The sequence below is a fragment of the Pristiophorus japonicus genome, chromosome 32 (genome assembly GCF_044704955.1).
Source record: "Pristiophorus japonicus isolate sPriJap1 chromosome 32, sPriJap1.hap1, whole genome shotgun sequence".
Taxonomy (NCBI): Eukaryota; Metazoa; Chordata; class Chondrichthyes; family Pristiophoridae; genus Pristiophorus; species Pristiophorus japonicus.
In genome coordinates this window covers 8330350-8343446 of record NC_092008.1, presented here as the reverse complement: position 1 = coordinate 8343446, position 13097 = coordinate 8330350, and positions in this window count along the sequence as shown.

Below are 13097 nucleotides of genomic sequence, written 5' to 3'. Positions count from 1 at the left end.
CAGGTACTACCTGGGTGGCCTGCTTATATAACGTGCTCCCAAGGGATGCTGGGATCTCTTGGGACTCCAGCAGGTAAGCCCTCTGTTGGTGGAGTGATACAGGTTACCAAGGGTTAAATACATAGTACAAGGTGTGTACAGAAATCAACCATCAAAAGCCCGGTCTTTAACCACAGGGGTTTCCAGCAATTTTCTGATCGCAAAATGCTTTCAGTCCTTGTCCTTAAAATTGCAGACACGGAAATTGGGGAGTTTAATGAATTTGAAAGGAGAACATTGTTGTTTGGTACAGTTCTGGTCAGAGAAATGTTTGTGAGAGGAACTTTTTATCGAGAGAGGGATTGAGCATTTCAGCTTGTTGCTGAACAGCTCGCTCTGGGTATTAAGCGAAACAGCAGTTTCTGTTATGCAGCGGTTTTCATGTTCGCCTCACATCTGCAAGGTTTCTGGTTCGAGCCCGGGTGGAAACATTATTTTTGAAGCAAAAACTTGCCTGCACGGAAATTGAACAAAAGCAGTCCGGGGTACATTGTCGCATGAGCAATGAACATTGAAAACCAGTCTCCTCAAATACAGAGTGTGTAAAGTCAGATTGGGGATAAAACTTCATCACGGATTAAAGTTTCACGAATTATTAAAGTTCAGTTATTGAAGTTTCGACTGTCCCTGTTAGCATTTCTTTCATTCTACTAAACAACGCTCTCAGGTTATAGCAGCAGATTAAAGCTGTATTTGAAACCCACAAACAACTCATTAATTATTCGCTTTTCCCCAGTTCCAGAGCTCAGAGGGTTATTGTCGATCCCTAGGATGCAAGCTACCTCGGACCCGGGCCAATGCTCCCCGTGCACCGAGCACAAGCTCAGGAAAACCCCGGGGGAGAGGATATCCCGGTCAATGGGCCTTTCAGCAACACTGAACAAGTGCTCGGTCTGAAAATCTCCAGAGTAATAACTTGCAACTGCAATGCTCAGTAGTCAGGATGGCTGAGCAGTCGAAGGAACTGTATTCAGTAGTGCAGTGTTTTCTGGAGGCAGCGGTTTGAATCCCAATTCTGACGTTCATTGTTTTAAATTACAAACTCATTTGTTTTGACACCACTCTGAAGTGATTTGGGATATCCATCTAACTTCATAAAATGACTCCACTTCAATTACAAACGGTGATATCAAAGTTACTTCCCAAACCTGGAATCGATCCGGGGTGGCTGTAGCAAAAGGAATGGTTTTGTGAAGCATTGAAAGATGCCCTCTAAATATCTCGTACAGCGAATTTAAAAACAGGGTACTAATTTGCTTCAGTGCAAAAGAAGGCAGGCTCGAAGGGCCAAATGGCCGACTCTTGCTCCTGGTTCTTGTGTTCTTATGCAGTGAACAGAACAAATGATTAATTTATCAACTCTCCATCACTTGACATTTCTTTCATTGTGCAAAAGAAGATTATGGGTTCATTAATAATGTTTTCCGGTGAAAGCAACATAAAAGTTCAAGGAAAATAATTCTCCCAACATGTGGCTCGAACCCACGCCTCTGAGATGAACAATCTTGTGCTCTGCCGACTGAGCTAGCCAGGCTTCTCAACATCTATCCTGTCAATGCCCTTCAGAATATTGTCGGATTCAATGAGATCACCTCTCTTTCTTCTGAACTCCAGAGAGTATCGGCGTATTCTACACAATCTTTCACCATAGAACAGTCCTCTCATCCAAGGAATCAATCTGGTGAATCTCCGCTGTACCACCTCCAAGGCAAGTATATCCTTCCTCAGAAACTGTGTGCAGTACTCCAGGTGTGGTCTCACCAGGGCCCTCTACAATTGTAGCAAGACATCCTTACTCTTGTACTGTGGGCGATATATTAGATACTGTGGGGCGAGTGTCCTGTTTTTCTCCTGATCACTTGCTGTACCTGCATACTAACCTTTTGTGTTTCATGCACAAGGACCCCCAGGTCCCGCTGTACTGCAGCACTTTGCAATTTTTCTCCATTTAAATTATAACTTGCTCTTTGATTTTTTTTCTCCCGAAGTGTATGACCTCAAACTTTCCGACAATGTACTCATAGAAACATAGAAACATAGAAACATAGAAAATAGGTGCAGGAGTAAGCCATTCGGCCCTTCAAGACTGCACCACCATTCAATAAGATCATGGCTGATCATTCCCTCAGTACACTGTTCGTGAAAATAAATTCACATAGACTCTGGTGAGGTAGGAGAGACAACTTTATTGCTATCAGAGCTCCGGGAGAAGCGTTCTTTCCTGGAACTCAAAGGTGAAATCCGTCCAATCTGGTTTGCGCCCCTGCCATAGTCCCGAAAAGACTCTTGCAACAGTGACACGTAACGTCCTATGTGACTGTGACAAAAGGTGAACTGTCCCGCGCCGTCCTTCTCAACTTATCTGCAGGAGTTGCTGTGTTGAACACTCCATCCTCCTCCAACGCATCTCCACCGCCGTCCAACTGGATGTGACTGCAATCCCCTCGTTTGATTTTCATCTAACGTGTAGTTGCCACATAATCACCTGCAATAGCTTTTCATCCCGCTGTGGCACTATTAACTCCCCCAAGGAGAAATCTTTGGCCACCTCCTCTATTCATCAACCTGCTGCACTCTGGCGACATCATCAGGAAACAGTGCGTCAGATTCCACATGTACACTAGTGACACCCAGATTTACATCACCACCAGTGCTCTCCACCCTCCACTGTCTGCAAATGATTAGATATCCCACATCCAGGATGAGCTAACATTTTTTCCAACTATATATTGTGAATATTGAAGCCATTCTTTTCAGTCCAAACAACAAGCTCTGTTTCCTAGCCATCCAGTCCAGTTCTCTACCTGCCAACTTTTTGAGGCTGAAACAGACGGTTAGCAACTTTGGTGTCACATTTGACCCCAAGATGAGCCTCCCACTGCACATCCACTCTATCACCAAGATCACCTATTTCCACTTCCATCTGACTGCACCGCTGCTTCCGCTCAGCTGTTGCTGACACGCTCAACCGTACATTTATTACCTCTAGACTTGACTATTCCAATGCAATGCTGGCCGGCTGCCCACGTTCTATCCTCCTTAAATTTGAGATCATCCAAATCTCTGCCACCCGTGTCCTAACTAGAACCAAGTCGTGATCATCCATCCACCCTGTGCTTGCTGACCAATATTGACTCGTTGTTAAGCAATGTCTCTATTTTAAAATTCAAATAAATGGTTCAAAATCTCCCCCGTGGCCTCGCCCCTTCCTATCTCCATAATCCCTTCCAGCCCCACAACCCCGCAAGGTATTTGCGTTTCTCTAATTTTGGCCCATTTAACCGCTCCACCATTGGTGTACTATTTGTTGCTGAAATTCGCAGACAATATAAACAACATATATTCAACACACACCCGCTGAGAATAGGATCTGGGAGCTCCTGCTTACCTGACAAGTACTTTAACCAATTAATCCATTGAGCCAATTCAAAATCAAATCTCACAACCTCTCACAAATGTCTATCAGCTACACGCCACTCTCTGTTGGAGATTTTGAGCGTCGGTTACAATTGTGTATTTGCCTTTGAATCCTCATGCTGCATTTATCGTCCAAACTGGGGCTAGACACATTTTATATAGTTCATTTGGCCTATTCGTAGTGACGTGGACCCTGAAGGACACACTTGCTCAATGAAGCAAGAAAATATCTATTATAAAAATGGAGAAGGCGCTGTGGGTAGGGGGCATTGTCGATAGGGGGCACTACCGGTGATAGCCATTGCAGGTAAGGGGCGCTGCAGTTCGGGTGCGCTGCAGCTAAGAGGCGCTGCATGTAGGGGGCGCTGTAGATGGGGGCCGCTGCTTGTAGGGGGCACTGCAAGTGGGGGGGGCTGCGGGTCGGAGCACTGCAGGTAAGTGGCGCTGCAGGTTGGGACACTGCAGGTAGGGGGCAATGTGGGTTGGGGCGCTGCGGGATGAGGGCGCTGCAGGTCGGGGCGTTGCAGATAGGGGCGCTGCGGGTTGGCGGCACTGCAGGTAGGGGCGCTGCGGGTTGGCGGCACTGCAGGTAGGGGCGCTGTGTGTGAGTGGCACTGCGGGTACGGAGCGCTGTGTGTCGTGTCGCTGCCGGTAGGTGGCGCTGTGGATGGGAAGTATTATGGGTAGGGGCGGTGAATGTAGGGGGCGCTGCAGGTAGGGGGCACTGCATGTGGGCGGTGGAGTAGATAGGGGGCGCTGCAGGTATGGGGCGCTGTGTATGAGGGGAGCAGCAGATAGTTGGCGCTCTGGGTAGAGAGCATTGCAGATAAGGGCCGCTGCAGGTAGGCGGCGCTGTGGGTTTGGTGTGCTGCAGGTGGTGGGGGCATTTTGGTTAGGGGGCGCTGAAGGTAGAGAACACAGTATGTAGGGGCCGCTGCAGGTAGGGGACGCTGCGGCTCGAGAGCACTGCATTTGGAGGGTTCTGTGGTTATGGGGCTCTGTGGGTGAGGGGAGCAGCAAGTAGGGGCACTGCAGGTACGAGGCATCATGTTCATGGGGCCCAGTGGGTAGTGGCCGCTGTGGGTAGAGGCACTGCCATTAGGGTGTGCGCAGCGTAGGGTGCACTGCAGATAGAGGGCGTTGCGGGAAGGGGACCTGCAGATAGGGGGCGCTGAGGGTAGGGGGCGCAGAGGTAGGGGGCTCTGTGCGTCAGTGGTGCTGCAGGTTGGGGAAGCTGCTGTTCAGGGGCGCTGCGGGTAGGGGCACTGCAGACAGGGGCGCTGCAGGTGGAGGTGCTGTGGGCAGAGGGCTCTGCAGGTGGGGTGCTGCAGGTAGGGAGCACTGCAGGTAGATGGCGCTGTGTGTGGGGACGCTGTGGATAGCGAGTGCTGCAGGTAGGGGGCACTGCAGTTAGGGGGTGAAGCAGGTAGGGGCTGCTGCAGGTCGGGGGCACTGCAGGGAGGGGCCGCTGCAGGTAGGGCGCGCTGCGGGTAGGGGGTGTTGAAATTAAGGGCGGCTGCAGGTAGGGGATGCTGCGGGTCGTGGCCGCTGCAGGTAGGTGGCACTGAAGGCAGGGAGCGCTGCATGTGGAAGGCGCTCTGGTTCGGGGGCTTTGTGGGTCGGGGGCATTGCGGGTAGTGACGCTGCAGGTAGCAGATACTATGGTTAGGGGGCATTGTGGGTAGGGAGCGCTGCATGTAGGCTCACTGCCGGTAGGGGGCGCTGAGGGTAGGGGGTGCTGCAGGTCGGGAGTGTTGCAGGAAGGGGGCACTGCGGGTAGGGTGTGTTGCAGGGAGGGGGTGCTGCAGCTAGGGGCGCAGGTAGGGGGCACTGTGTGTGGGTGCACTCTGGATAGCGGGCGCTGTAGGTAGCGGGCTCTGCAGGAGGGGGCACTGTAGGTAGGGGACGCTACAGGTAGGCGACGCTGCAGGTTGTGGGCTCTGCAATTCGGGGCCGCTGTGAATGGGGGTGCTGCAGTTAAGAGGGCACTACAGGTAGGAGGTGCTGCAGGTAGGGGGCGCTGTGTGTGGCGGGGCGCCGTGGGTACTTAGCTACACAGAGCAAGTTGGGCCCAGGCTTCATTCCCGGCCCGTGGTACGTTAGATCACCTCACGAGGTGTGCTACCGAGACAATACAATACTGGAAATGTCCAGGCTTCATCGCTGGCCTGCGCTGAGTCAGCAGATATCGCACGGCGTGGCACTGAGCCCCACACCGAGCAGTTTGAGCCCATGATCATTCCACGGCACGTGTTGTGTTACCTAACCTCTCTTGGTGTGGTACAAAACCAAAATCTACAGGTAACATACAGATTTCATCTCTGCTATATGCTGACCTCGCTGATCTCACCTATTGCCTGGGCATGAGCTGGAGCAACTGTCAGACTCTCAGTAGAATGCCCAGGCTCTGTGCAGCAGCTGTCTGGGTTTGTGTTGTAGATCGCTGGGTTGTGCAAGATCTATTTGTGTGAGGGTTGGAGCTGTATAGGTCTGTATGTTATATCTAGGTCAGTGCAGTTTGGCTTTAAGTTTGTGTTGGAGCAGCCAGAGTCTATGAAGAAGCTGAAAATTCATCTACCTGAAAAGTTCACTCTGTTTCTCTCGACCAAGGTGTTGCCTGATACACTGAGTATATACACATTTTCCATTTTTTGTTTAGATTTCCTGCATCTGCTTTATTTTGCTTTTGTTTCTCCGAATAAGCTGCCTGGATTTGTACAGAAGATGTCTGGCTCTGTGTAAATGCTAGCTGGGTCTGTGCAAATGCTGCCCGGGGCTGTGTGGTAGCTGGCTGGCTAGATGTAATAGCTGCCCGGGTCTGTGTTGGAGCTGTCTGGGTCGATGTCGGAGCACACTGTCTGTGTCTCGGAGCTATCTCTGTTGCAGCTCGCGGTGTCAGGGCTGGAGCAGACTGTGTTGGTTCAAGAGTTGCCTGCGACAATGCAGCAGATGATCCTGTCTGCGGAGGAGCGCCTGTTTTGCTGTGGAATGACTCGGTCTCTGCTGGAGCTCACTGGGTCAGTGTGGGAGCTGCCTGGATCTGGGTTCAAGCTTTGAATTCTGTGTCGTTGCTGTCGTGGTCTGTGAAATGAGCTGTCCGGGTCTCCCAAAGAAGCAATCCATGAACATGTAGGAACTGTCCGGTCCTTTCTGTAAACTATCTGTGCTAGGGTAGGAACTGTCTATATTAGTGTGGGGACTACTTGGGGAGGCTTATATCCTCCCTGGGTCACGGTAGAAGCTGTCTAGGTCAAACCTGGGCCTTATGGATCTGTGTAGCAGCTGCCTGTGTCTGTGAAATGAACTGCTTCCATCCATGTCGGGGCTGTCTGTGGCTCTGTGGGGCTGCATTGAACTGTGTAGGAGTCGTCTGGGGCTGGTTATGGGATGTTTGGTTCAGTGTAGGTGATGCTGGGTCTGTGTAGTTCATGTCTTGGTCTGTGCAGAAGGAGTGTGGGACCATGTTGGAGCATTTGGGGCCCGCAGAGGAGTGTCTGGGTCTGTGTAGTAGTTCTCTGGGTCTGTGTAGGAACAGTACCTGCTTGCATAGGAGTCGCCTGGCTCTGTACAGGAGCATCCTGGATCTGTTTAGGAGCAGTCTGAGCCTGCGTAGGAACAGTCCCTTTTGGAGCTTTCTCGCTGTGCGTAAGAGCAGCCTGAGTCAGGATAGGCCGAGTCTGAGTCCATGTAGGCGGAGTCTGGGTCTGTGCAGGCACAGTCTGGGTCTGTGTAAACACAGTCTGAGTCTGTATAGGCACAGCCTGGGTCTGTGTAGGCACAGTCTGGGTCTGTATAGACACAGTTTGAGTCTGTGTAGGCACGGTGTAGTTCTGTGTAGGCACGGTGTAGGTCTGTGTAGGCACGGTGTAGGTCTGTGTAGGCACAGTCTGGGTCTGTACAGGCACAGTCTAGGTCTGTATAGGCACACTCTGGGTCTGTGTAGGTATGGTCTAGGTCTGTGTAGGCACAGTCTGGTTCTGTATAGACACAGTCTGGGTCTGTGTGGACAAATTCGGAGTCTGTGTAGGTACAGCCTGGGTCTGTGTAGGAACTGCCTTGGTCTGTGTAGGCACAGTCTGGGGCTGTGTAGCACAGTCTGGATCTGTGTAGGCACAGTCTGGGTCTGTGTATGCACAGTCTGGGTCAGTGTAGTCACAGTCTGGGTCTGTGCAGGAAGAATCTGTGCAGGCACATTCTGGGGCTGTGTAGCACAGTCTGGATCTGTGTAGGCACAGTCTGAGTCTGTATAGGCACAGCCTAGTTCTGTGTAGGCACAGTCTGGGTCTGTATAGACACAGTCTGGGTCTGTGTAGGCACGGTCTAGGTCTGTGTAGGCACGGTCTAGGTCTGTGTAGGCACAGTATAGGTCTGTATAGGCACAGTCTAGGTCTGTGTAGGCACAGTCTGGGTCTGTGTAGGCATGGTCTAGGTCTGTGTAAGCACAGTCTAGGTCTGTATAGACACAGTCTGGGTCTGTGTAGACACAGTCGGAGTCTGTGTAGGCACAGCCTGGGTCTGTGTAGGCACAGTCTAGGTCTGTGTAGGCACAGTCTGGGTCAGTGTAGACACAGTCTGGGTCTGTGTAGGAACTGTCTGGGTCTGTGTAGGCACAGTCTGGGGCTGTGTGGCACAGTCTGGATCTGTGTAGGCACAGTCTGGGTCTGTGTAGGCATAGTCTCTTTCATTGCTGGCACAGCCTGGGTCTGTGTAGGAAGATTCTGTGTCGGCACATTCTGGGGCTGTGTAGCACAGTCTGGATCTGTGTAGGCACAGTCTGGGTCAGTATAGCGCAGTATAGGTCTGTGCAGTCACAGTCTGGGTCTGTGTAGGCATGGTCTGGGTCTGTGTAGGCATAGTCTGGGTCTGTGTAGACACAGTCTGAGTCTGTATAGGCACAGCCTGGGTCTGTGTAGGCACAGTCTGGGACTGTATAGACGCAGTCTGGGTCTGTGTAGGCACGGTCTAGATCTGTGTAGGCACGGTCTAGGTTTTGTAGGCACAGTCTGGGTCTTTATAGGTACAGTCTAGGTCTGTATAGGCACAGTCTGGGACTGTGTAGGCACGGTCTAGGTCTGTGTAGACACAGTCTGGCTCTGTATAGACACAGTCTGGGTCTGTGTAGACACAGTCGGAATCTGTGTAGGCACAGTCTGGGTCTGTGTACGCATAGTCTCGGTCAGTGCAGGCACAGTCTGGGTCTGTGCCGGAAGATTCTATGTAGGCACATTCTGGGGCTGTGTAGCACAGTCTGGATCTGTGTAGGCACAGTCTGGGACAGTATAGCGCATTCTGGGTCTGTGTAGGCACAGTCTGGGTCTGTGTAGGCATGGTCTGGGTCTGTTTAGGCACTGTCTGGGTCTGTGTAGACACAGTCTGAATCTGTATAGGCACAGCCTGGGTCTGTGTAGGCACAGTCTGGGACTGTATAGACGCAGTCTGGGTCTGTGTAGGCACGGTCTAGGTCTGTGTAGGCACGGTCTACGTCTGTGTAGGCACAGTCTGGGTCTGTATAGGTATAGTCTAGGTCAGTCTAGGCACAGTCTGGGACTGTGTAGGCACGGTCTAGGTCTGTGTAGAGACAGTCTGGGTCTGTATAGACACAGTCTGGATCTGTGTGGACACAGTCGGAGTCTGTGTAGGCACAGTCTGGGTCTGTGTACGCATAGTCTCGGTCAGTGCAGGCACAGTCTGGGTCTGTGTAGGAAGATTCTGTGCAGGCACATTCTGGGGCTGTGTAGCACAGTCTGGATCTGTGCAGGCACAGTCTGGGTCAGTATAGCGCATTCTGGGTCTGTGTAGGCACAGTCTTGGTCTGTGTAGGCAGAGTCTGAGTACATGTAGGCGGAGTCTGGGTCTGTGCAGGCACAGTCTGTGTCTGTGTAGGCATGGTCTGGGTCTGTGTAGGCACAGTCTGGGTCTGTGTAGAAACAGCCTGAGTCTGTATAGGCACAGCCTGGGTCTGTGTAGGCACAGTCTGATTCTGTATAGACACAGTCTGGGTCTGTGTAGACAAGGTCTAGGTCTGTGTAGGCACGGTCTAGGTCTGTGTAGGCACAGTCTGGGTCTGTATAGGCACAGTCTAGGTCTGTGTAGGCACAGTCTGGGTCTGTGTAGTCATGGTCTAGGTCTGTATAGGCACAGTCTGGTTCTGTCTAGACACAGTCTGGCTCTGTGAAGACACAGTCTGTGTCTGTGTAGGAACTGTCTGTGTCTGTGTAGGCACAGTCTGGGGCTGTGTAACACAGTGTGGATCTATGTAGGCTCAGTCTGGGTCTGTGTAGGCAGAGTCTGGATCAGTGTAGGCACAGTCTGGGTCTGTGTAGGAAGAGTCTGTGTATGCACATTCTGGGGCTGCATAGCACAGTCTGGATCTGTGTAGGCACAGTCTGGGTCAGTATAGCGCAGTTTGGGTCTGTACAGGCACAGTCTGGGTCTGTATAGGCGCAGTCTAGGTCTGTATAGGGACAGTCTTGGTCTGTGTAGGCACGGTCTAGGTCTGTCTAGGCACAGTCTGGGTCTGTATAGACACAGTCTGGGTCTGTGTAGACACAGTCGGAGTCTGTGTAGGCACAGTCTGGGTCTGTATAGGCACAGTCTGGGTCAGTGTAGTCACAGTCTGGGTCTGTGTAGGAAGAGTCTGTGCAGGCACATTCTGGGGCTGTGTAGCACAGTCTGTATCTGTGTAGGCACAGTCTGGATCAGTATAGCGCAGTTTGGGTCTGTGTAGGCACAGTCTGGGTCTGTGTAGGCATGGTCTAGGTCTGTATAGGCACAGTCTGGTTCTGTATAGACACAGTCTGGGTCTGTGAAGACACAGTCTGTGTCTGTGTAGGAACTGTCCGGGTCTGTGTAGGCACAGTCTGGGGCTGTGTAACACAGTGTGGATCTGTGTAGGCTCAGTCTGGGTCTGTGTAGGCAGAGTCTGGATCAGTGTAGGCACAGTCTGGGTCTGTGTAGGAAGAGTCTGTGTATGCACATTCTGGGGCTGCATAGCACAGTCTGGATCTGTGTAGGCACAGTCTGGGTCAGTATAGCGCAGTTTGGGTCTGTGCAGGCACAGTCTGGGTCTGTGTGGGCAGAGTCTGAGTCCATGTAGGCGGAGTCTGGGTCTGTGCAGTCACAGTCTGTGTCTGTGTAGGCATGGTCTGGGTCTGTGTGGGCACAGTCTGGGTCTTTGTAGACACAGTCTGAGTCTGTATAGGCACATCCTGGGTCTGTGTAGGCACAGTCTGGGTCTGTATAGGCGCAGTCTAGGTCTGTGTAGGCACAGTCTGGGTCTGTGTAGGCACGGCCTAGGTCTGTCTAGGCACAGTCTGGGTCTGTATAGACACAGTCTGGGTCTGTGTAGACACAGTCGGAGTCTGTGTAGGCACAGTCTGGGTCTGTATAGGCACAGTCTGGGTCAGTGTAGTCACAGTCTGGGTCTGTGTAGGAAGAGTCTGTGCAGGCACATTCTGGGGCTGTGTAGCACAGTCTGTATCTGTGTAGGCACAGTCTGGGTCAGTATAGCGCATTCTGGGTCTGCGTAGGCACAGTCTTGGTCTGTGTAGGCAGAGTCTGAGTACATGTAGGCGGAGTCTGGGTCTGTGCAGGCACAGTCTGTGTCTGTGTAGGCATGGTCTGGGTCTGTGTAGGCACAGTCTGGGTCTGTGTAGAAACAGCCTGAGTCTGTATAGGCACAGCCTGGGTCTGTGTAGGCACAGTCTGATTCTGTATAGACACAGTCTGGGTCTGTGTAGACAAGGTCTAGGTCTGTGTAGGCACGGTCTAGGTCTGTGTAGGCACAGTCTGGGTCTGTATAGGCACAGTCTAGATCTGTGTAGGCACAGTCTGGGTCTGTGTAGGCATGGTCTAGGTCTGTATAGGCACAGTCTGGTTCTGTATAGACACAGTCTGGGTCTGTGAAGACACAGTCTGTGTCTGTGTAGGAACTGTCTGTGTCTGTGTAGGCACAGTCTGGGGCTGTGTAACACAGTGTGGATCTGTGTAGGCTCAGTCTGGGTCTGTGTAGGCAGAGTCTGGATCAGTGTAGGCACAGTCTGGGTCTGTGTAGGAAGAGTCTGTGTAGGCACATTCTGGGGCTGCATAGCACAGTCTGGATCTGTGTAGGCACAGTCTGGGTCAGTATAGCGCAGTTTGGGTCTGTGCAGGCACAGTCTGGGTCTGTATAGGCGCAGTCTAGGTCTGTATAGGCACAGTCTGGGTCTGTGTAGGCACGGTCTAGGTCTGTCTAGGCACAGTCTGGGTCTGTATAGACACAGTCTGAGTCTGTGTAGACACAGTCGGAGTCTGCGTAGGCACAGTCTGGGTCTGTATAGGCACAGTCTGGGTCAGTGTAGTCACAGTCTTGGTCTGTGTAGGAAGAGTCTGTGCAGGCACATTCTGGGGCTGTGTAGCACAGTCTGGATCTGTGTAGGCACAGTCTGGGTCAGTATAGAGCAGTTTGGGTCTGTGCAGGCACAGTCTGGGTCTGTGTGGGCAGAGTCTGAGTCCATGTAGGCGGAGTCTGGGTCTGTGCAGTCACAGTATGGGTCTGTGTAGGCGTGGTCTGGGTCTGTGTAGGCACAGTCTGGGTCTGTGTAGACACAGTCTGAGTCTGTATAGGCACATCCTGAGTCTGTGTAGGCACAGTCTGGGTCTGTATAGGCGCAGTCTAGGTCTGTGTAGGCACAGTCTGGGTCTGTGTAGGCACGGTCTAGGTCTGTCTAGGCACAGTCTGGGTCTGTATAGACACAGTCTGGGTCTGTGTAGACACAGTCGGTGTCTGTGTAGGCACAGTCTGGGTCTGCATAGGCACAGTCTGGGTCAGTGTAGTCACAGTCTGGGTCTGTTTAGGAAGAGTCTGTGCAGGCACATTCTGGGGCTGTGTAGCACAGTCTGTATCTGTGTAGGCACAGTCTGGGTCAGTATAGCGCAGTTTGGGTCTGTGTAGGCACAGTCTGGGTCTGTGTAGGCCGAGTCTGAGTCCATGTAGGTGGACTCTGGGTCTGTGCAGGCACAGTCTGAGTCTGTGTAGGCATGGTCTGGGTCTGTGTAGACACAGTCTGTGTCTGTGTAAACACAGTCTGAGTCTGTATAGGCACAGCCTGGGTCTGTGTAGGCACATTCTGGGTCTGTATAGACACAGTTTGTGTCTGTGTAGGCACGGTCTAGGTCTGTGTAGGCATAGTGTAGGTCTGTGTAGACACAGTCTGGGTCTGTACAGGCAAACTCTAGGTCTGTATAGGCACAGTCTGGGTCTGTGTAGGCATGGTCTAGGTCTGTGTAGGCACACTCTGGTTCTGTATAGACACAGTCCATGTCTGTGTGGACACAGTCGGAGTCTGTGTAGGTACAGCCTGGGTCTGTGTAGGAACTACCTGAGTCTGTGTAGGCACAGTCTGGGTCTGTGTAGACACAGTCGGAGTCTGTGTAGGCACAGCCTCGATCTGTGTAGGCACAGTCTAGGTCTGTGTAGGCACAGTCTGGGTCAGTGTAGACACAGTCTGGGTCTGTGTAGGAACTGTCTGGATCTGTGTAGGCACAGTCTGCGGCTGTGTAGCACAGTCTGGATCTGTGTAGGCACAGTCTGGGTCTGTGTAGGCATAGTCTCGGTCAGTGCAGGCACAGTCTGGGTCTGTTTAGGAAGATTCTGTGCAGGC